This window comes from Ranitomeya variabilis, chromosome 2 (genome assembly GCF_051348905.1).
Source record: "Ranitomeya variabilis isolate aRanVar5 chromosome 2, aRanVar5.hap1, whole genome shotgun sequence".
Classification (NCBI taxonomy): Eukaryota; Metazoa; Chordata; class Amphibia; order Anura; family Dendrobatidae; genus Ranitomeya; species Ranitomeya variabilis.
In genome coordinates this window covers 467,904,627-467,927,570 of record NC_135233.1, presented here as the reverse complement: position 1 = coordinate 467,927,570, position 22,944 = coordinate 467,904,627, and the positions used below count along the sequence as shown (strand labels likewise).

Below are 22,944 nucleotides of genomic sequence, written 5' to 3'. Positions count from 1 at the left end.
GCACACTTAAAACTGTGGGGATTGGGGATTAATCGTATTAACCTAGGTAGTGCATTCCAAAAAATCGGCGCAGCACGTGTAAAGTCTTGGAGACGGGAGTGGGAGGTTCTGATTATTGAGGATGCTAACCTGAGGTCATTAGTGGAGCGGAGGGCACGGGTAGGGTGGTAGACTGAGACCAGAGAGGAGATGTAGGGTGGTGCTGAGCCATGGAGTGCTTTGTGGATGAGGGTAGTAGTTTTGTACTGGATTCTGGAGTGGATGGGTAGCCAGTGTAATGACTGGCACAACGTAGAGGCATCGGTTTAACGGTTGGTGAGGAATATGATCCTGGCTGCAGCATTCAGGACAGATTGGAGCGGGGAGAGTTTGGTAAGAGGGAGGCCGATTAGTAGAGAGTTACAATAGTTCAGACGAGAATGAATAAGTTGCGCGATAGTCACCTTCCTTGTTCCACCGTTGCGGGCCACTCTGTCTTCCGTCCTCTGGCTGTGACTGTTCAGGTCAGAGGGTGCGATGACGCGATTAGTGTGCGCGCCACCCTCTGCCTGAACAGTCAGTGCCGAGGATGGAAGACAGAGCAGCGCGCAGCGATGGAACGAGGAAGGTGACTATCGCAAGTGTCGGGGGCCTGAGCGAAGAGAGGTATGTGATTTTTTTTTTTTTTTAATCGCAGCAACAGCAAATGGGGCAAATGTGTGGAGCATCTTATGGAGCCACAATGTATGGGGCCACAATGTATGGAGCCACAATGTATGGGGCCACAATGTATGGAGCCACAATGTATGGAGCCACAATGTATGGAGCCACAATGTATGGAGCCACAATGTATGGGGCCACAATGTATGGAGCCACATTGTATGGAGCCACATTGTATGGGGCCACATTGTATGGGGCCACAATGTATGGAGCATCCTATGGGGCTATAATGTGTGGAGCATCTTATGGGGCCATAATGTGTGGAGCATCTTATTGGGCCATCAACCTTTATGCATGTCACGCGGGTACTGGGTAGACTACAGCTGATTACCCGGGCCCCTGTGATATCCCTCAGACTAGGGAAAACCCTGTCTGTCCCTCTCCCAGAATTTACACTGATGGTGTGCTTGTCTGGGCCGCCAGGCCTGACCCTGACTCCTGTTTCAGTACTATGCTGAAACCACCACCCGCCACCCAGTGATAAGACCACACACCAACCCCTACAGAAAGCACAGACAGGGAAAACTAAAAACGCACCACGCCGCAGACTCACAGGAAAACACTATAATGTGCACAGGGCAAAACAAATACAAATATAGGAAGGAGAAATATGACAAAGGATAATACACCACCAGATATGATATGTCTTCTCCTAGACCACCACTCCAGACCGAGATCACCAGGCACAAGACACAAGCTATAATCGGCGACGCCCAAAGTCCAGAATGGCTATTTAAAGGCCATGGGCATGACCCAGCCTCCAACCCGATTACCAGCTAGATTAACCCCGGACAACCTGGATAAAGTCTAGCCGGTGCCACTGAGCGTATAGTGGACGAATGTGGAATTACCGCTGTCTGTCGGACGCCCTAGTGTGAATAGCGTCCGACATGACAATACAGCATTGTATGGGGCAAATGTTTCTATGGAGCATCTTATGGGGCCATCATTAACCTTTGTGCAGCATTATATGGTGCATATTTTAACCCCTTTCTGTCATTGGACGTACTATTCCGTCCATGTGGGGTGGGCCCTAATTCCCAAGGACGGAATAGTACGTCCAGCGCGATCGGCCGCGCTCACGGGGGGGAGCGCGGCCGATCGCGGCCGGGTGTCAGCTGCCTATCGCAGCTGACATCCGGCGCTATGTGCCAGGAGCGGTCACGGACATGATCGCGGTCAAACATGATCGCGGTGTGCCGGCAGTATAGGGAAGCATCACGCAGGGAGGGGGCTCCCTGCGGGCTTCCCTGAGACCCCCGCAGCAACGCGATGTGATCGCGTTGCTGCGAGGGTCTCCTACTCCCTTCCTCGCTGCAGGTCCCGGATCCAAGATGGCCGCGGCATCCGGGTCCTGCAGGGAGGGAGGTGGCTTACCAAGTGGTGGTAAGCCTGGTAAGCGCTGGTAAGCCTGCAGTGCTCTAAGTCAGATCGGTGATCTGACAGAGTGCTGTGCAAACTGTCAGATCACCGATCTGTGATGTCCCCCCCGGGACAAAGTAAAAAAGTTTTAAAAAAAATTTCCACATGTGTAAAAAAAAAAAATTAAAAAAAAATTCCTAAATAAAGAAAAAAATATATATATATTATTCCCATCAATACATTTATCTAAATAAAAAAACACAAACAATAAAAGTACACATATTTAGTATCGCCGCGTCCGTAACGACCCAACCTATAAAACTGTCCCACTAGTTAACCCCCTTCAGTAAACACCGTAAAAAAAAAAAAAAAAAACGAGGCAAAAAGTCATAGTTACTCACCGATAACGGTGTTTCTCGGAGCCCATGACAGCACTACGGAGAGAGGGGATCCGCCCTTCGGGGACAGGAAACCTACAGATACATAAGGGCGGTACCTCTCCCTCGCATCAGTTGGTTTACAGAGCATCGGAGGACCTCCAGGTTAGTTTACAACAGAGAAAATACCATATTATAATATTTCTTAACAAAAAAAAGGAACCCCGTGCCTAAATTGTAATATATATATTATATAAATCATATGTAATAAAAAAGGTGCTCACCGCACTCGTGATGGGAGGGAAATAAGCGAGTGCTGTCATGGGCTCCGAGAAACACCGTTATCGGTGAGTAACTATGACTTTCTCGGTCTCCCATGACAGCACTACGGAGAGAATTGCAGAGACTAAGCTTAGGGAGGGACCACCGCCTCAAGAACCCTTCGACCGAAGGTTAGGTCAGATGTAGAGGCTAGATTTAGTCTATAGTGTCTAAAAAAGGTTGACGGTGATGACCAGGTGGCCGCCTTACAGATCTGTTCTATTGATACCTCTGACCTCTCAGCCCATGAGGTAGCAACTGCTCTTGTGGAGTGTGCTCTTATACCGTCCGGGATCTCATTTCCCGTAGATGAATATGCCAATGCTATTGCCTCTTTTATCCACCTTGCCAACGTGCCTTTAGATGCCTGGAATCCTTTTCTGGGACCCTGGAAACAAACAAACAGAGAGCCTTCCTTCCTATACTCCCTGGTGGAATCTAGGTATTGGACTAGGCATCTTCTGACATCTAGATTATGGAACTTCTGTTCTTTCTCATTTCTAGGGTTCGGGCAGAAGGACGGAAGCGATATCTCCTGTGACCTATGGAATTTAGACGCCACTTTTGGCAGATAGGCCGGGTCAGGTCTAAGAGTAACTCTATCATCTAATATTTTTGTAAAAGGAGGGTTAGAGGATAGGGCTTGAATATCGCTTATTCTGCGCGCTGATGTTAAGGCTACTAGAAAAATGGTTTTTAGTGACAGTGTTTTTATGGAAATCGTGTCTATAGGTTCGAATGGTGGACCAGATAATGCAGAAAGGACTAAATTTAGGTCCCATGAGGGCATCTTTTGGGTAACTACAGGTTTTGATCTTGTTACCGCTTTAACGAATCTTATTATCCATGGGTTGGCTGCTATATTCTGGTTATAGAGAGCACCCAGGGCTGCTATCTGCACCTTAAGAGTACTAACCGCTAACCCTTGTTCCAGCCCTTTTTGTAGGAACTCAAGTATCTTATTAATTGAAGGTCCGTCCTGGATTTTGACTTTGGATACAGACAAGAATTTTTTCCATGTTTTGCCATATATTTTGGTAGTAATAGGTTTTCTACATTTTAATAATGTTGTAACCAAGTTGTCTGAAAAGCCTCTTTTTATTAACAGTTCCCGTTCAAAAGCCAGGCTGTCAAATGCAAGTTCGTCTCCTGTGGGTGGAGGATCGGTCCTTGCTGTAATAGGTCTGGCAGATTCGGTAGAACCCATGGGTCTGAGACCGATAGCATCCTTAGCCAGGAAAACCATGTCCTTTTTGGCCAGAATGGGGCAATAAGGATCATCTTTGTTTTGTCCTCTCTGACCTTGCGGATGACCGCCGGAATTAGAATGGTTGGTGGAAAAGCGTAAGTTAGTTTGTGTGTCCATGGAATGAGAAAAGCATCCAGAGCCTGGGGATTCCCTTCTGGGCTTAGAGAACAAAACTTGTTTACTTTTTTGTTTTTGTGATTGGCGAACAGGTTTATTGTTGGGGTTCCCCACATTTTCGTGATCTGGTTGTAGACAGACTGATTCAGGGACCATTCGCCTTGTCTCAACTGAGTTCGACTCAGGTAATCCGCTTTCTCGTTTTTTGAACCTAGAATGTGTAGTGCGGAAAGGGAAAGTAAATTTGATTCTGCAAGGCGGAGGATTTTGGCGGAGGAATTCATCAGTGACCAAGATCTTGTTCCCCCCTGGTGATTTATGTAAGCTACTGTCACTATATTGTCCGAGAAAATTCGGACATGATGTCCTCGAATGTAGGGAAGAAACGACAGGAGAGCCTGATACACCGCCCAGAGTTCTTTTTGATTTGAGGATGCTGATAGTTCCTGAATTGACCAGTTGCCCTGAGTCACTCTGTTTCCCATGTGGGCCCCCCACCCCCTGGGACTCGCATCGGTTGTTATTACCCGAGATATTTTGGGTACCCAGGGAATCCCTTTTGAAATATTCTGGCTCTTTCCCCACCAGAGGAGGGAATGAATAACGGAGGAATTTAGAGTGACCCTGCTTTCCAAATTGTTTTTTAAAATTTCCTGCCATTCTAGTATGTGCCACTGAAGCTCCCTTGTATGGAATTGTGCAAAGGGTATCGCCGGCAGGCATGAGGATAGAGACCCCAGTAGAGACATTGCCCTCCTTAGAGTCATGGAGGGGTTTTGCAGTGTTTGTGCTATCATGGCCAAAATTTTGTCTTTTTTGGGGGCCGGGAGCCGGCATTCTTGAACCCGGGAGTCTAACGTCAACCCTAGGAACTCCTGTACCTGAGAGGGTTCCAACTTTGATTTTTTTATATTTATGAGCCAACCTAATTCCGTCAGAGTAGTCATTACCCGGTCTCTCTGATGTCTGCAATTTTGAGCCGAGTCGCTGGCAATAAGAAAGTCGTCCAAGTAAGGGACTATGATAATGTTCTGTTCCCTTATGTGGGCCATCATTTCCGCTACTATTTTTGTAAATATCCGCGGAGCTACAGAAATCCCGAATGGGAGGGCCCTGTACTGGAAGTTTCTTATTTCCCCTTTTATAGATACAGCCATCCTGAGAAACTTTTGAGAATTCTCGTGGATGGGCACATGGTAATATGCGTCGGTTAGATCTATCACAACCATGTAGCAATTCGGAAAGATAATTTTTATTGTAGATTTTATTGTCTCCATTTTGAATTTGTGATTCCTTACATAATTGTTTAGGTTTCTTAAGTTTATAATTGTCCGAAAGGACCCGTCGGGTTTTGGTACTAGAAACAGAGGGGAGAAAAACCCCTCCCCCATTTCTTGAGGAGGAATCTCCTGAATTACAGCTTTCTTCAGTAAGGAGATAATCTCTTTCTCTAGTGCCGCTTGCTCTACCGACGAAGACCTCATTTTTGTTATTACATAATTTCGAGGGGGGAGGGAAAGGAAATCTATTTTTAGGCCAGATTGTATAAGTCTTAGAATCCAGGTGTTGTTGGATATTTCCTTCCAAGCAGGAAGAAATGCGGTGAGTCTTCCCCCCACCGTAGGGACAATGTCATTTGGTGGGTTTTTTATCGCGGGAGGTGTTGCCAAAGAGGTAGCCTCTATCGCGCCTTCTACCTTCTTCCCATTTATTTTGGTCTCTAGGAGGTCTTCGACGAAAAAATTTTCTATTCCGAAAGGACTGTTTGAATGGGGCTGGTCCCAGATTTGGAAACCCCTTCTTTTTGTCTCCCGCTTTCTGGAGGATGTCATCCAAGGTTTCCCCGAATAAGAAGTTTCCCTCACATGGAATAGAACATAGCTTTAATTTGGTTTGGAGATCCCCTGGCCAGCTTTTAAGCCATAGGGTCCTTCTGGCCGCGTTGGAGAGAGCAGCGGCCTTGGATGTTAGACGTACTGAGTCCGCTGAGGAGTCTGCTAGAAAAGCTGCTGCTGCTCTAATTGCAGGAATTGAGTCTAACAATTTACTTCTGGGTGATCCGTCCTTAATCTGGCTTTCCAGCTGGTCAACCCACACCATCAATGACCTGGAGGTGCAGGTCGCTGCGACTGCAGGTCTTAGACTACCTCCAGCCGATTCCCACGCCCCTTTGAGAAAGGTATCTGCTTTTTTGTCTAAGGGGTCTTTGAGGGTACCCATATCCTCAAATGGGAGCGCGAATTTTTTTGAAGCTTTAGCTACTGCTACGTCCAATTTGGGTGCCTTGTCCCAAGAAGTGGACGCTTCATCATCGAAGGGATACTTTCTTTTCAGCGAGGGTACTGAAGAATTTCTCCTGTCCGGTTTCTCCCATTCTTTTTTGATTAGTGTCTGGACATTGGAGTTTAATGGAAAAGCTCTCCGCTTTTTTTGTGTCAGACCTCCGAACATGATGTCTTGAGCCGTTTTATCGGGTCTGGGATCCTCAACCCCCATAGTGGCCCTGACGGCTTTAACCAAAGTGTCCACTTCCTCTAATGGGAAGCAGTGACGGCCCGAATCTTCGTCAGAGGAAGATAGGGAGGATTTGGAATTATCAGAGTCCGCATCCTCAGATGAGGATCGGACAGAGTGAGCATATACCGTCTCCTTCACCTTTTCCTTCACTTTTTTGGATGATAACAGGGCATTCTGAACCTCCGATCTAATTATGGTTTTAAGTTCGGAAGCGAAGTCAGGGGTTTCTTCGCATAACAAACACTGGATACAAGATTTACAAAGCTTTTTTCCCCAGGTTGCCGGCAAAGCTTTGTTACATGTGGGGCAAACTCTATTTTTCTTTTTCTCCAGGCTCTTCTTACCCTAGTAAGGGAGAAGAGGGAGCCCTATTATAGAAAATGTGTACTTTCACGGAGATCACTCACCATTCAGATGTGGAGGCAGGTACCGGTTCTGGAGGAGGGCCGGGATCTGGGAGTGAAGCCTCTTGAGGAGGAGAGTTAGTCCTTGCAGCAGATCTGCTGCGCTGAGTGGATCGACCGCTTGATCCACTTCTGGAGCTCTTTGGGTCATTTTTCCTATGATGCTGCTGCCCGGAGCGGCGGCCATCTTACTACACCCGGCCCGTGCAGCAGTCGGCACAGGAGCTCCGGGTGACCAGCGCCCCTTCGTCCGTCGGAGTCTGGCGGCGGCCTCTCCCCCGCTCACCCTGAAAACCCTCTCGGCCTCAGCGGTGGCGGCTTCGGGTGTCGGATCAGCCGTGGCAGGAGCCTCCTCGCTGCCAGAACTCGACTGTCCGGTCCCGGTCCGTGATACGACGTCTTCCTTGCAGGTACCGCCGAAAGAAGGTTCCCCGTTCAGGGACAGGAAACCAACTGATGCGAGGGAGAGGTACCGCCCTTATGTATCTGTAGGTTTCCTGTCCCCGAAGGGCGGATCCCCTCTCTCCGTAGTGCTGTCATGGGAGACCGAGAAAACAACGCTTTATTATCATACCGCCGAATAAAAAGTGGAATAAAACGCGATCAAAAAGACGGATATAAATAACCATGGTACCGCTGAAAACGTCATCTTGTCCCGCAAAAAACGAGCTGCCATACAGCATCATCAGCAAAAAAATAAAAAAGTTATAGTCCTCAGAATAAAGCGATGCCAAAATAATTATTTTTTCTATAAAATAGTTTTTATCGTATAAAAGCGCCAAAACATAAAAAAAATGATATAAATGAGGTATCGCTGTAATCGTACTGACTCGAAGAATAAAACTGCTTTATCAATTTTACCAAACGCGGAACGGTATAAACGCCTCCCCCAAAAGAAATTCATGAATAGCTGGTTTTTGGTCATTCTGCATCACAAAAATCGGAATAAAAAGCGATCAAAAAATGTCACGTGCCCGAAAATGTTACCAATAAAAACGTCAACTTGTCCCGCAAAAAACAAGACCTCACATGACTTTATGGTCTCAAATATGGAAAAATTATAGCTCTCAAAATGTGGTAACGCAAAAAATATTGTTTGCAATAAAAAGCGTCTTTCAGTGTGTGATGGCTGCCAATCATAAAAATCCGCTAAAAAACCCGCTATAAAAGTAAATTAAACCCCCCTTCATCACCCCCTTAGTTAGGGAAAAATAATAAAATTTTAAAAAACGTATTTATTTCCATTTTCCCATTAGGACTAGGGTTAGGGCTAGGGTTATGGCTAGGGCTAGGGTTGGGGCTAGGGTTAGGATTAGGGTTAGGGCTAGAGTTAGGGCTAGGGTTAGGGCTAGGGTTAGGGTTGGGGCTAGGGTTAAGGCTACAGTTAGGGTTGGGGCTAAAGTTAGGGTTTGGATTACATTTACGGTTGGGAATAGGGTTAGGGGTGTGTGTCATGGTTCTCAATGGCAAGAGAACGTAGTAAAGCATACAAAAGGACTAGCTCTTGGAAGATGGGAACTCGAGCTGACCGTGAGCTAAACCTACCGCACAACTAACAGTGGCCGGGTAGCGTGCCTACGTTTTATCCCTAGACGCCCAGCGCCAGCCGGAGAACTGACTGACCCTAGCAGAGGAAAATACAGACCTGGCTTACCTCTAGAGAAATTTTCCCCAAAAGGCAGACAGTAGCCCCCACATACACTCACCGGCCACTTTATTAGGTACACCTGTCCAACTTCTTGTTAACACTTAATTTCTAATCAGCCAATCACATGGCGGCAACTCAGTGCATTTAGGCATGTAGACATGGTCAAGACAATCTCCTGCAGTTCAAACCGAGCATCAGTATGGGGAAGAAAGGTGATTTGAGTGCCTTTGAACGTGGCATGGTTGTTGGTGCCAGAAGGGCTGGTCTGAGTATTTCAGAAACTGCTGATCTACTGGGATTTTCACGCACAACCATCTCTAGGGTTTACAGAGAATGGTCCGAAAAAGAAAAAAAATCCAGTGAGCGGCAGTTCTGTGGGCGGAAATGCCTTGTTGATGCCAGAGGTCAGAGGAAAATGGGCAGACTGGTTCGAGCTGATAGAAAGGCAACAGTGACTCAAATCGCCACCCGTTACAACCAAGGTAGGCCTAAGAGCATCTCTGAACGCACAGTGCGTCGAACTTTGAGGCAGATGGGCTACAGCAGCAGAAGACCACACCGGGTACCACTCCTTTCAGCTAAGAACAGGAAACTGAGGCTACAATTTGTACAAGCTCATCGAAATTGGACAGTAGAAGATTGGAAAAACGTTGCTTGGTCTGATGAGTCTCGATTTCTGCTGCGACATTTGGATGGTAGGGTCAGAATTTGGCGTAAACAACATGAAAGCATGGATCCATCCTGCCTTGTATGGAGCATCTTTGGGATGTGCAGCCGACAAATCTGCGGCAACTGTGTGATGCCATCATGTCAATATGGACCAAAATCTCTGAGGAATGCTTCCAGCACCTTGTTGAATCTATGCCACGAAGAATTGAGGCAGTTCTGAAGGCAAAAGGGGGTCCAACCCGTTACTAGCATGGTGTACCTAATAAAGTGGCCGGTGAGTGTATATTGGCGGTGATTTTAGAGGAAATTGACATACGAAGTATGAAGATAGGTTTAGCAAATTGAGGTCCGCTTACTAGATAGTAGGAAGACAGAAAAGGGAACTTCACGGTCAGCTGAAAACCCTTTCAAAATACCATCCTGAAATTACTTTAAGACTCTAATATCAACTCATGACACCAGAGTGGCAATTTCAGCTCACAAGAGCTTCCAGCCTCAGAAATATTCAATCACAGAGAACTGGAACAAAAATGCAAAACAAACTTAGGACTACAAGTCCAACTTAGCTGATAGTAGTCTAGGAGCAGGAACATGCAACAGAAAGGCTTCTGGTAACATTGTTGGCCGGCATAGAAATGACTGAGGAGCAAGGCTAAATAGAAAACTCCCACATCCTGATGAAAACAGGTGAACAGAGGAGATGAAGCACACAAGTGCAGTACCACCAGAAACCACCGGGGGAGCCCAGAAACCAAATTCACAACAGTACCCCCCCCTCAAGGAGGGGGCACCGAACCCTCACCAGAACCACCAGGGCGATCAGGATGAGCCCTATGAAAGGCACGGACCAAATCGGAGGCATGAACATCAGAGGCTGTCACCCAAGAGTTATCCTCCTGACCGTAGCCCTTCCACTTGACCAGATACTGAAGTCTCCGTCTGGAAACACGGGAGTCCAAGATCTTCTCGACAACGTACTCCAACTCACCCTCAACCAACACCGGAGCAGGAGGCTCAACGGAAGGCACAACCGGTACCTCATACCTGCGCAACAATGACCGATGGAAGACATTATGAATAGAAAAAGATGCAGGGAGGTCCAAACGAAAGGACACAGGGTTAAGAATCTCCAATATCTTGTACGGGCCGATGAACCGAGGCTTAAACTTAGGAGAAGAAACCTTCATAGGGACAAAACGAGAAGATAACCACACCAAGTCCCCAACACAAAGACGAGGACCAACACGACGACGGCGGTTGGCAAAATGCTGAGTCTTCTCCTGGGACAACTTCAAATTGTCCACCACATGCCCCCAAATCTGATGCAACCTCTCCACCACAGCATCCACTCCAGGACAATCCGAAGACTCCACCTGACCGGAAGAGAAACGAGGATGAAACCCCGAATTACAGAAGAAAGGAGAAACCAAGGTGGCAGAACTAGCCCGATTATTGAGGGCAAACTCCGCCAAGGGCAAAAAGGCAACCCAATCATCCTGATCCGCAGACACAAAACACCTCAAATAAGTCTCCAAGGTCTGATTAGTTCGCTCGGTCTGGCCATTAGTCTGAGGGTGGAAAGCAGACGAAAAAGACAAATCAATGCCCATCCTAGCACAGAACGCTCGCCAAAATCTAGACACGAATTGGGTACCCCTGTCAGAAACGATATTCTCCGGAATACCATGCAAGCGCACCACATTTTGAAAAAACAGAGGAACCAGCTCGGATGAGGAAGGCAATTTAGGCAAGGGAACCAAATGGACCATCTTAGAGAAACGGTCACACACCACCCAGATGACAGACATCTTCTGAGAAACAGGGAGATCAGAAATAAAATCCATGGAGATGTGAGTCCAAGGCCTCTTCGGAATAGGCAAGGATAACAACAATCTAGCCCGAGAACAACAAGGCTTGGCCCGAGCACAAACATCACAAGACTGCACAAAACCTCGCACATCTCGCGACAGGGAAGGCCACCAGAAGGACCTAGCCACCAAATCCCTGGTACCAAAGATTCCAGGATGACCTGCTAACGCAGAAGAATGGACCTCCGAGATGACTCTACTGGTCCAATCATCAGGAACAAACAATCTACCAGGCGGGCAACGATCAGGTCTATCCGCCTGAAACTCCTGCAAGAACCGTCGCAAGTCTGGGGAAACAGCAGATAATATCACTCCATCCTTAAGGATACCTGTAGGTTCAGAATTACCAGGGGAATCAGGCTCAAAACTCCTAGAAAGGGCATCCGCCTTCACATTTTTAGAACCCGGTAGGTAAGAAACCACAAAATTAAACCGAGAGAAAAATAACGACCAGCGCGCCTGTCTAGGATTCAGGCGCCTGGCGGACTCAAGATAAATCAAATTCTTGTGGTCGGTCAATACCACCACCTGATGTCTAGCCCCCTCAAGCCAATGACGCCACTCCTCAAAAGCCCACTTCATAGCCAAGAGCTCCCGATTACCAATATCATAATTTCGCTCAGCGGGCGAAAACGTACGAGAAAAGAACGCACAAGGTCTCATCACGGAGCAGTCGGAACTTTTCTGCGACAAAACCGCCCCAGCTCCGATTTCTGAAGCGTCGACCTCAACCTGAAAAGGAAGAGTAACATCAGGCTGACGCAATACAGGGGCGGAAGAAAAGCGGCGCTTAAGCTCCCGAAAGGCCTCCACAGCAGCAGGGGACCACTCAGCAACATCAGCACCCTTCTTAGTCAAATCAGTCAACGGTTTAGCGACATCAGAAAAACCAGTTATAAATCGACGATAAAAATTAGCAAAGCCCAAAAACTTCTGAAGGCTCTTAAGAGAAGAGGGTTGCGTCCAATCACAAATAGCCTGAACCTTGACAGGGTCCATCTCAATGGAAGAGGGGGAAAAAATGTACCCCAAAAACGAAATCTTTTGAACCCCAAAAACGCACTTAGAACCCTTTACACACAAGGAATTAGAGCGCAAAACCTGAAAAACCCTCCTGACCTGTTGGACATGAGAGTCCCAGTCATCCGAAAAAATCAAAATATCATCCAGATACACAATCAAAAATTTATCCAAATATTCACGGAAAATGTCATGCATAAAGGACTGAAAGACTGAAGGGGCATTTGAAAGACCAAAAGGCATTACTAAATACTCAAAATGGCCCTCAGGCGTATTAAATGCGGTTTTCCACTCATCCCCCTGCTTAATTCGCACCAAATTATACGCCCCACGAAGATCAATCTTAGAGAACCACTTGGCCCCCTTTACTCGAGCAAACAAATCAGTAAGCAGTGGCAAAGGATACTGATATTTAACCGTGATTTTATTCAAAAGCCGATAATCAATACACGGCCTCAAAGAGCCATCTTTTTTAGATACAAAGAAAAAACCGGCTCCTAAGGGAGAGGACGAAGGACGAATATGTCCCTTTTCCAAGGACTCCTTAATATATTCCCGCATAGCAGCATGTTCAGGCACAGATAGATTAAATAAACGACCCTTTGGAAACTTACTGCCCGGAATCAGATCTATAGTACAATCGCACTCTCTGTGCGGAGGTAGTGAACCAATTTTAGGCTCCTCAAAAACGTCACGATAATCAGATAAAAATTCCGGAATCTCAGAGGGAATAGATGACGAAATGGAAACCAAAGGTACGTCCCCATGAGTCCCCTGACATCCCCAGCTTAACACAGACATTGCTTTCCAGTCGAGGACTGGGTTATGAGATTGCAGCCATGGCAATCCAAGCACCAACACATCATGTAGATTATACAACACAAGGAAGCGAATAATCTCCTGGTGATCCGGATTAATACGCATAGTTACTTGTGTCCAGTATTGTGGTTTATTACTAGCCAATGGCGTGGAGTCAATACCCTTCAGAGGTATAGGAACTTCCAGAGGCTCTAAATCAAACCCACAGCGTTTGGCAAAGGACCAATCCATAAGACTCAAAGCGGCGCCAGAGTCGACATAGGCGTCCGCGGTAATAGACGATAAAGAGCAAATCCGGGTCACAGATAGAATAAACTTAGACTGCAAAGTGCCAATTGAAACAGACTTATCAACCTTCTTAGTACGTTTAGAGCATGCTGATATAACATGAGTTGAATCACCACAATAGAAGCATAACCCATTTTTTCGCCTAAAATTCTGTCGTTCGCTTCTGGACAGAATTCTATCACATTGCATAATCTCTGGCGCCTTCTCAGTAGACACCGCCAAATGGTGCACAGGTTTGCGCTCCCGCAAACGCCGATCAATCTGAATAGCCATTGTCATGGACTCATTCAGACCTGTAGGCACAGGGAACCCCACCATAACATCCTTAATGGCATCAGAGAGACCCTCTCTGAAATTCGCCGCCAGGGCGCACTCATTCCACTGAGTAAGCACAGACCACTTACGAAATTTTTGACAGTATATTTCAGCCTCATCTTGCCCTTGAGACAGGGACATTAAGGCTTTTTCAGCCTGAATCTCTAAATGAGGTTCCTCATAAAGCAACCCCAAAGCCAGGAAAAACGCATCCACATTGAGCAACGCAGGATCCCCTGGTGCCAAAGCAAATGCCCAATCCTGAGGGTCGCCCCGGAGCAAGGAAATTACAATCCTGACCTGCTGTGCAGGATCTCCAGCGGAGCGAGATCTCAGAGACAAAAATAATTTACAATTATGTTTGAAATTCTGGAAGCGAGATCTATCCCCGGAGAAAAATTCAGGTAAAGGAATTCTAGGTTCAGATATAGGAGCATGAATAACAAAATCCTGTAAACTTTGAACCTTCACAGCGAGATTATCCAAACCTGTAGCTAAACTCTGAGGATCCATATTAATCAGGTGAAATCAGAACCATTCAAGGATTAGAAGGAGAGAGAGACGAAGGCTGCAGTAAGCAGAGATGCTAGTGAATCAACTAATGAGCAAACTCAGGGAAAAAAAAATAAAATTCTCTGCAGACTTCTTTTCTCTCCTTTCTTCTGCCAATTATTTTAACCCTTGGCCGGCCAAACTGTCATGGTTCTCAATGGCAAGAGAACGTAGTAAAGCATACAAAAGGACTAGCTCTTGGAAGATGGGAACTCGAGCTGACCGTGAGCTAAACCTACCGCACAACTAACAGTGGCCGGGTAGCGTGCCTACGTTTTATCCCTAGACGCCCAGCGCCAGCCGGAGAACTGACTGACCCTAGCAGAGGAAAATACAGACCTGGCTTACCTCTAGAGAAATTTTCCCCAAAAGGCAGACAGTAGCCCCCACATATATTGGCGGTGATTTTAGAGGAAATTGACATACGAAGTATGAAGATAGGTTTAGCAAATTGAGGTCCGCTTACTAGATAGTAGGAAGACAGAAAAGGGAACTTCACGGTCAGCTGAAAACCCTTTCAAAATACCATCCTGAAATTACTTTAAGACTCTAATATCAACTCATGACACCAGAGTGGCAATTTCAGCTCACAAGAGCTTCCAGCCTCAGAAATATTCAATCACAGAGAACTGGAACAAAAATGCAAAACAAACTTAGGACTACAAGTCCAACTTAGCTGATAGTAGTCTAGGAGCAGGAACATGCAACAGAAAGGCTTCTGGTAACATTGTTGGCCGGCATAGAAATGACTGAGGAGCAAGGCTAAATAGAAAACTCCCACATCCTGATGAAAACAGGTGAACAGAGGAGATGAAGCACACAAGTGCAGTACCACCAGAAACCACCGGGGGAGCCCAGAAACCAAATTCACAACAGGTGTCTCTGGGTTAGAGGTGTGGTTAGGGTTACCGTTGGGATTAGGGTTAGGGGTGTGTTTGCATTAGGGTTTCAGTTATAATTGGGGGGTTTCCACTGTTTAGGCACATCAGGGGCTCTCCAAACGCGACATGGCGTCCGATCTCAATTCCAGACAATTCTGCGTTGAAAAAGTAAAACAGTGCTCCTTCCCTTCCGAGCTCTCCCGTGTGCCCACACAGGGGTTTACCACAACATATGGGGTATCAGCGTACTCAGGACAAATTGGACAATAACTTTTGTGGTCCAAGTTCTCCTGTTACCCTTGGGAAAATACAAAACTGGGGGCTAAAAAATAATTTTTGTGGGAAAAAAAAAGATTTTTTATTTTCACGGCTCTGCGTTATAAACTGTAGTGAAACACTTGGGGGCTCAAAGTTCTCACAACACATCTAGATAAGTTCCTTGGGGGGTCTAGTTTCCAATATGGGGTCACTTGTGGGGGGTTTCTACTGTTTAGGTACATTAGGGGCTCTGCAAACGCAATGTGACGCCTGCAGACCATTCCATCTAAGTCTGCATTCCAAATGGCGCTCCTTCCCTTCCGAGCCCTCCCATGCGCCCAAACGGTGGTTCCCCCCCACATATGGGGTATCAGCGCACCCAGGACAAATTGGACAACAACTTTGGGGGTCCAATTTCTCCTGTTACCCTCAGAAAAATACAAAACTGGGGGCTAAAAAATAATATTTGTGGGAAAAAATTTTTGTTTTATTTTTACGGCTCTGCATTATAAACTTCTGTGAAGCCCTTGGTGGGTCAAAGTGCTCACCACACATCTAGATAAGTTCTATAGGGGTCTACTTTCCAAAATGGTGTCACTTGTGGGGGGTTTCAGTGTTTAGGCACATCAGTGGCTCTCCAAACGCAACATGGCGTCCCATCTCAATTCCTGTCAATTTTGCATTGAAAAGTCAAACGACGCTCCTTCCCTTCCGAGCTCTCCCATGCGCCCAAACAGTGGTTTACCTCCACATTTGGGGTATCAGCGTACTCAGGACAAATTGTACAACAACGTTTGGGGTCCATTTTCTCCTGTTACCCTTGGTAAAATAAAACAAATTGGAGCTGAAGTAAATTTTGTGTGAAAAAAAGTTAAATGTTCATTTTTATTTAAACATTCCAAAAATTTCTGTGAAACACCTGAAGGGTTAATAAACTTCTTGAATGTGGTTTTGAGCACCTTGAGGGGTGCAGTTTTTAGAATGGTGTCACACTTGGGTATTTTCTATCATATAGACCCCTCAAAATGACTTCAAATGAGATGTAGTCCCTAAAAAAAAATGGTGTTGTAAAAATGAGAAATTGCTGGTCAACTTTTAACCCTTATAACTCCCTAACAAAAAAAAAAATTTGGTTCCAAAATTGTGCTGATGTAAAGTAGACATGTGGGAAATGTTACTTATTAAGTATTTTGTGTGACATATCTCTGTGATTTAATTGCATAAAAATTCAAAGTTGGAAAATTGCGAAATTTTCAAAATTTTCGCCAAATTTCCATTTTTTTCACAAATAAACGCAGGTAATATCAAAGAAATTTTACCACTATCATGAAGTACAATATGTCACGAGAAAACAATGTCAGAATCACTGGGATCCGTTGAAGCGTTCCAGAGTTATAACCTCATAAAGGGACAGTGGTCAGAATTGTAAAAATTGGCCCGGTCCATAACGTGCAAACCACACTTGGGGTAAAGGGGTTAATATGGAGCATTATATGGGGCGTATGTTGTATGGAACATCTTATGGGTCCCATCATGAACTGTATGGAGCATTATATGGGGCTCCTGATGCAATATGGATATTCAAAAACACTTAACCTACTGATGTCTCAATTAATTTTACTTTTATTGGTATCTATTTTTATTTTTGACATTTACTGGTAGCTGCTGCATTTTCCACCCTAGGCTTATACTTGAGTCAATAAGTTTTCCCAGTTTTTTTTTGTGGCAAAATTAGGGGGGGGGGGTCAGCTTATACTCGGGTCGGCTTATACTCGAGTATATACGGTACTTGCGGAAAGTTACGGTCACACGCCAAACACCGAAGAATCCTCACAGCGCACGCGATGAGAGGATTCACAAGTCTGCAGTCGCATAGAGTGACTGCACACTTGTAGCCCAAAGCTGGGCAACCCTTTTAATGCCCATTTAACCCCTTTACCCCCAAGGGCGGTTTGCACGTTAATGACCGGGCCAATTTTTACAATTCTGACCACTGTCCCTTTATGAGGTTATAACTCTGGAACGCTTCAACGGATCCCGGTGATTCTGACACTGTTTTCTCATGACATTGAACTTCATGATAGTGGTAAAATTTCTTCGATATAACTTGCGTTTATTTGTGAAAAAAACGGAAATTTGGCGAAAATTTGGAAAATTTCGCAATTTTCCAACTTTGAATTTTTATGCCCTTAAATCACAGACATATGTCACACAAAATACTTAATAAGTAACATTTCCCACGTGTCTACTTTACATCAGGACAATTTTGGAACCAAAATTTTTTTTTGTTAGGGAGTTATAAGGGTTAAAAGTTGACCAGAAATTTCTCATTTTTACAACACCATTTTTTTTTTTTTTTTAGGGACCACATCTCATTTGAAGTCAATTTGAGGGGTCTTTATGATAGAAAATACCCAAGTGTGACACCATTCTAAAAACTGCACCCCTCGAGGTGCTCAAAACCACATTCAAGAAGTTTATTAACCCTTCAGGTGTTTCAGAGGAATTTTTGGAATGTTTAAATAAAAATGAACATTTAACTTTTTTTCACACAAAATTTATTTCAGCTCCAATTGGTTTTATTTTACCAAGGGTAACAGGAGAAAATGGACCCCAAAAGTTGTTGTACAATTTCTCCTGAGTACGCTGATACCCCATATGTGGGGGTAAACCACTGTTTGGGCGCATGGCAGAGCTCGGAAGGAAAGGAGCGCCATTTTACTTTTCAATGCAAAATTGACTGGAATTGAGATGGGACGCCATGTTGCGTTTGGAGAGCCCCTGATGTGCCTAAACATTGAAACCCCCCACAAGTGACACCATTTTTGGAAAGTAGACCCCCTAACGAACTTATCTAGATGTGTTTTGAGAACTTTGAACCCCCAAGTGTTTCACTACAGTTTATAACGCAGAGCAGTGAAAATAATTTTTTTTTGTTTGTTTTTTCACAAAAATGATTTTTAGCCCCCAGTTTTGTATTTTCACAAAAGTAACAGGAGAAATTGGACGCCAAAAGTTGTTGTCCAATTTGTCCTGAGTACGCAGATACCCCGTATGTGGGGGGGGAATCACTGTTTGGGCGCATGGCAGAGCTCGGAAGGGAAGGAGCGCCATTTGGAATGCAGACTTAGATGGATTGGTCTGCAGGCGTCACGTTGCATTTGAAGAGCCCCTGATGTACCCAAACAGTAGAAACCCCCCACAAGTGACCCCATATTGGAAACTAGACCTCCCAAGGAACTTATCTAGATGTGTTGTGAGAACTTTGAACCCCCAAGTGTTTCACTACAGTTTACAACGCAGAGCCGTGAAAATAAAAAATCCTTTTTTTTCCCAGAAAAATGATTTTTAGCCCCCCAAATTTTTATTTTCACAAGGATAACAAGAGAACTTGGACCCCAAAAGTTGTTGTCCAATTTGTCCTGAGTACGCTGATACCCCATATGTTGGGGTAAACCCCTGTTTGGGCGCACAGGAGAGCTCAGAAGGGAAAGAGCACTGTTTTACTTTTTCAACACATAATTGGCTGAAATTGAGATCGGACGCCATGTCGCGTTTGGAGAGCCCCTGATGTGCCTAAACAGTGGAAACTCCCCAATTCTATCTGAAACTTTAATCCAAACACACCCCTAACCCTAATCCCAAAGGTAACCGTAACCACACCCCTAACCCTGACACACCCCTAACCCTAATCCCAACCCTAAATGTAATCCAAACCCTAACCCTAACTTTAGCCCAAACCCTAACCCTAAATTTAGCCCCAACCCTAACCCTAACGGGAAAATAGAAATAAATACATTTTTTTAATTTTATTATTTTTCGCTAACTAATGGGGGGGATGAAAGGGGTTTTGATTTACTTTTATAGCGTTTTTATAGCGGATTTTTACGATTGGCAGCTGTCACACACTAAAAGACGCTTTTTATAGCAAAAACGTTTTTGCGTCTCCACATTTTAAGACCTATAATTTTTCCATATTTTGGTCCACAGAGTCATGTGAGGTCTTGTTTTTTGCGGGACGAGTTGACGTTTTTATTGGTAACATTTTCGGACACGTGACAGTTTTTGATCGCTTTTTATTCCGATTTTTGTGAGGCAGAATGACCAAAAACCAGCTATTCATGAATTTCTTTTGGGGGAGGCGTTCATACCGTTCCACGTTTGGTAAAATTGATAAAGCAGTTTTATTTTTCGGGTCAGTACCATTACAGCGATACCTCATTTATATCATTTTTTTATGTTTTGGCGCTTTTATACGATAAAAGCTATTTTAAAGAAAAAATAATTATTTTGGCATCGCTTTATTCTGAGGACTATAATTTTTTTATTTTTTTGCTTATGATGCTGTATGGTGGCTCGTTTTTTGTGGCACAAGATGACGTTTTCAGCGGTACCATGGTTATTTATATTCGTCTTTTTGGTCGCGTGTTATTCCACTTTTTGTTCGGCGGTATGATAATAAAGCGTTGTTTTTTGCCTCTTTTTTTTTTACGGTGTTCACTGAAGGGGTTAACTAGTGGGACAATTTTATAGGACGGGTTGTTACGGATGCGGCGATACTAAATGTGTGCACTTTTATTGTTTTTTTTTTATTTAAATAAAAAAATGTATTTATGGGAACAATATATTTTTTTTAATTTATTTAGGAATTTTTTTTTTTTACTTTTACAGGGGGACAAGACTGTATAGTGACAGATCGCTGATCTGCTTTGCAGAGCAGTGTGTCAGATCAGCGATCTGGCTTGCCCTGCTCCTTGGTTACGAGCCTGCTCTGGACCCGGAAGTAGTCCCTGCAGGACCCGGAAGGAGCCCCGCGGTTATTTTGGATCCTGGGCCTGCAGGGACAAGACGCTCGGTACAAGGTGAGTACATCGCCTTGTACCGATCGTCTCAGGGAAGCCCGCAGGGAGCCCCCTCCCTGTGCGATGCTCCCTGTACTGCCGGTACACTGCGATCAAGTTTGATCGCAGTGTGCCGGGGGTTAATGTGTCGGGGGCGGTCCGTGACCGCTCCTGGCACATAGTGCCGGATGTCAGCTGCTATAGTCAGCTGACACCCGGCCGCGATCGGCCGCGCTCCCCCCGTGAGCGTGGCCGATCTCTATGACGTACTATCCCGTCGAGGGTCAGATAGGCTCAGGTCACCTCGACGGGATAGTACGTCTAAGGTCAGAGAGGGGTTAAAGGGGCTAATTTTGGCCCATTATCGAGCACTTACCGTACTAATGTTATATATTGCCCACATATAAGCTGCTCAGCGTTTACTTACTGTCCTGTTTACAGGGACAACTAGTACTGACAGGAACGCAATGATCGCTAATATGATTGCTCTGCCCCAGACAGTATCATGTAATCGGCAGCACATCTCCTGTTTACACTGGGCGATGTGCTGCCGAGACCAAGGAATTTTATGTCTTTTATGCAGCATAAATTATAGTTCACCCAATGAGCAAGTGTTTTTCTCGTTTGTCAGGCGATTGTTGGCGCGCTTACATTTGCCGATAATTGTAGACAACTATTTGTACAAACATTAATCGACAATTATCGTCTAAATTGGCCCTTTACAGAATTAAGAGGCGCAATCCAGTGACTGCACCCACAACTCTGCTTCCTATGTGTTAATTCACCGCGAGAATTCATTTTTGGCGGCACTTTATGATTATTAGCATTAATTACAAAACTATGGAAACCACAAAAAGGGCCCGAGGCTGACGGCACAGAGGGCTGCGTGCAAATCATGGTCTACCAGGCACAGCTCTTCACTTTTAGCACCGCCTGGACCTGCGGCTGGAGCTCGGTCCTATTCATTGGAAAACATGACAGGACGCATGCACACATTGCTTATTTTTTTCCTTGCAGATTTAAGTAAGCAGCATGTCAGTTCTTGCAGCTTTTTACAGCAGATTTCACCCATACAAATGAGTGGGGAGAAAAATCTACACCAAAAAAACTTGTAAAAACAGGACATATTGTATAGTACTATTTTCCTGGCAAGAAATGCAGAAATTTCTGCAGAAAAAAAAAATATCCGTGTGCACATATCTTAGTAGATAAATTAAGTACCCAAAAAACTCTCTCTCTTATGGCACTTTTTTTTTAGAAAAACTAAAAATCACACAAAAAAAAAAGTTTATAGCACATTTTATAACTCCCTATTAAATGCCAGCTAGCATCTGTCGTGTATTTTTATTTTATTTTTTTCAAAGAAAAAAAAAAGTCCTTAAAGGGAACCTGTCACCCCGGTTTTTCATTCAGAGATAAAAATACCGCTACATAGGGCATGAGCTGTGCTTTACAAAAGTGTTTTTTTTCTACCCTGATTCCCCACCTAAGCTGCCGAAATTACTTACCAAAGTCGCCGTTTTCGCTTGTCAATCATGCTGGTCTGGTCATATGGGCGTGGTGACAAAGTTGTTTCTTCCCCCAGATCTCGCTTAGGTTTCCGTTGGTGGCGTAGTGGTTTGCGACTGCGCAGGTGACGAAAAACAGCGCGATCTGCGCTATATCCCTGGTGATCGGTGGGGGCGGCCATCTTCCTGTGGCCGCGCGTGTGCAGTTGGAGCGCTCTGCTGCCCGGGGCTTCAGGAAAATGGCCGCCGCGATCTCCATCTGCGCACGCGCAGCAGCCCGCGGCCATTTTCCTGAAGCCCCGGGCAGCAGAGCGCTCCAACTGCACACGCGCGGCCACAGGAAGATGGCCGCCCCCACCGATCACCAGGGATATAGCGCAGATCGCGCTGTTTTTCGTCACCTGCGCAGTCGCAAACCACTACGCCACCAACGGAAACCTAAGCGAGATCTGGGGGAAGAAACAACTTTGTCACCACGCCCATATGACCAGACCAGCATGATTGACAAGCGAAAACGGCGACTTTGGTAAGTAATTTCGGCAGCTTAGGTGGGGAATCAGGGTAGAAAAAAAACACTTTTGTAAAGCACAGCTCAGGCCCTATGTAGCGGTATTTTTATCTCAGAGTGAAAAACCGGGGTGACAGGTTCCCTTTAAGAATACTGCGAAAGAAAAAATACAGTACATTTTGCATAAAAATAAATAAATGAAATAAAGCCTTTTGTGAAGACCCCCAGAGAGCGTGTTCACATGTGTTATTTTAGTGCACTTTTTCTGAATGAAAGATGCCACCTAAAACTGCATTTTTTGTGTGTTTTTTCTTGCTATGGCTCCCAATGGGGAAAATCTGCAGTAAAAAAAAAAATTACACACTGCTGCTGCAAAAATGTGCCTTGTTAATAAGATGTTAAAAAGTTACACTTTTTTACGTCGCTGTAAAACGAAGCTTTTTTTTTTTTTCTTCTCCTGGAAAATTATTTTTTTTAAAAGCACATGCCGTGTCATCAGGCCTTTAGGTCATGTTCCCACTTATATTTTTTTGGTATGCTTTTTTTTTTTACACCAATTAATTCCCCCTGCTTTTTCTCCAGCCATAATAATACAACGTGTGAAATGCAATGTGTGAACAAGCACTTGGACTACCAGAGACATGCTGGGAGTTGTAGTCTCAGAGGTGGAGAGCAGCTTGTGTGCAATACAGAATAGTAATGTATGACCCTGTGGCACTGCAC

General features: G+C 45.0%; 1 protein-coding gene across 3 annotated transcripts in view; it reads right to left on the bottom strand.

Annotated features, from left to right (window-relative positions):
- Positions 1-22,944, bottom strand: part of ZFTA (zinc finger translocation associated) — a 90,736-nt gene that overhangs the window by 67,122 nt on the left and 670 nt on the right. The gene's annotated exons all lie outside the window — the stretch shown is intronic.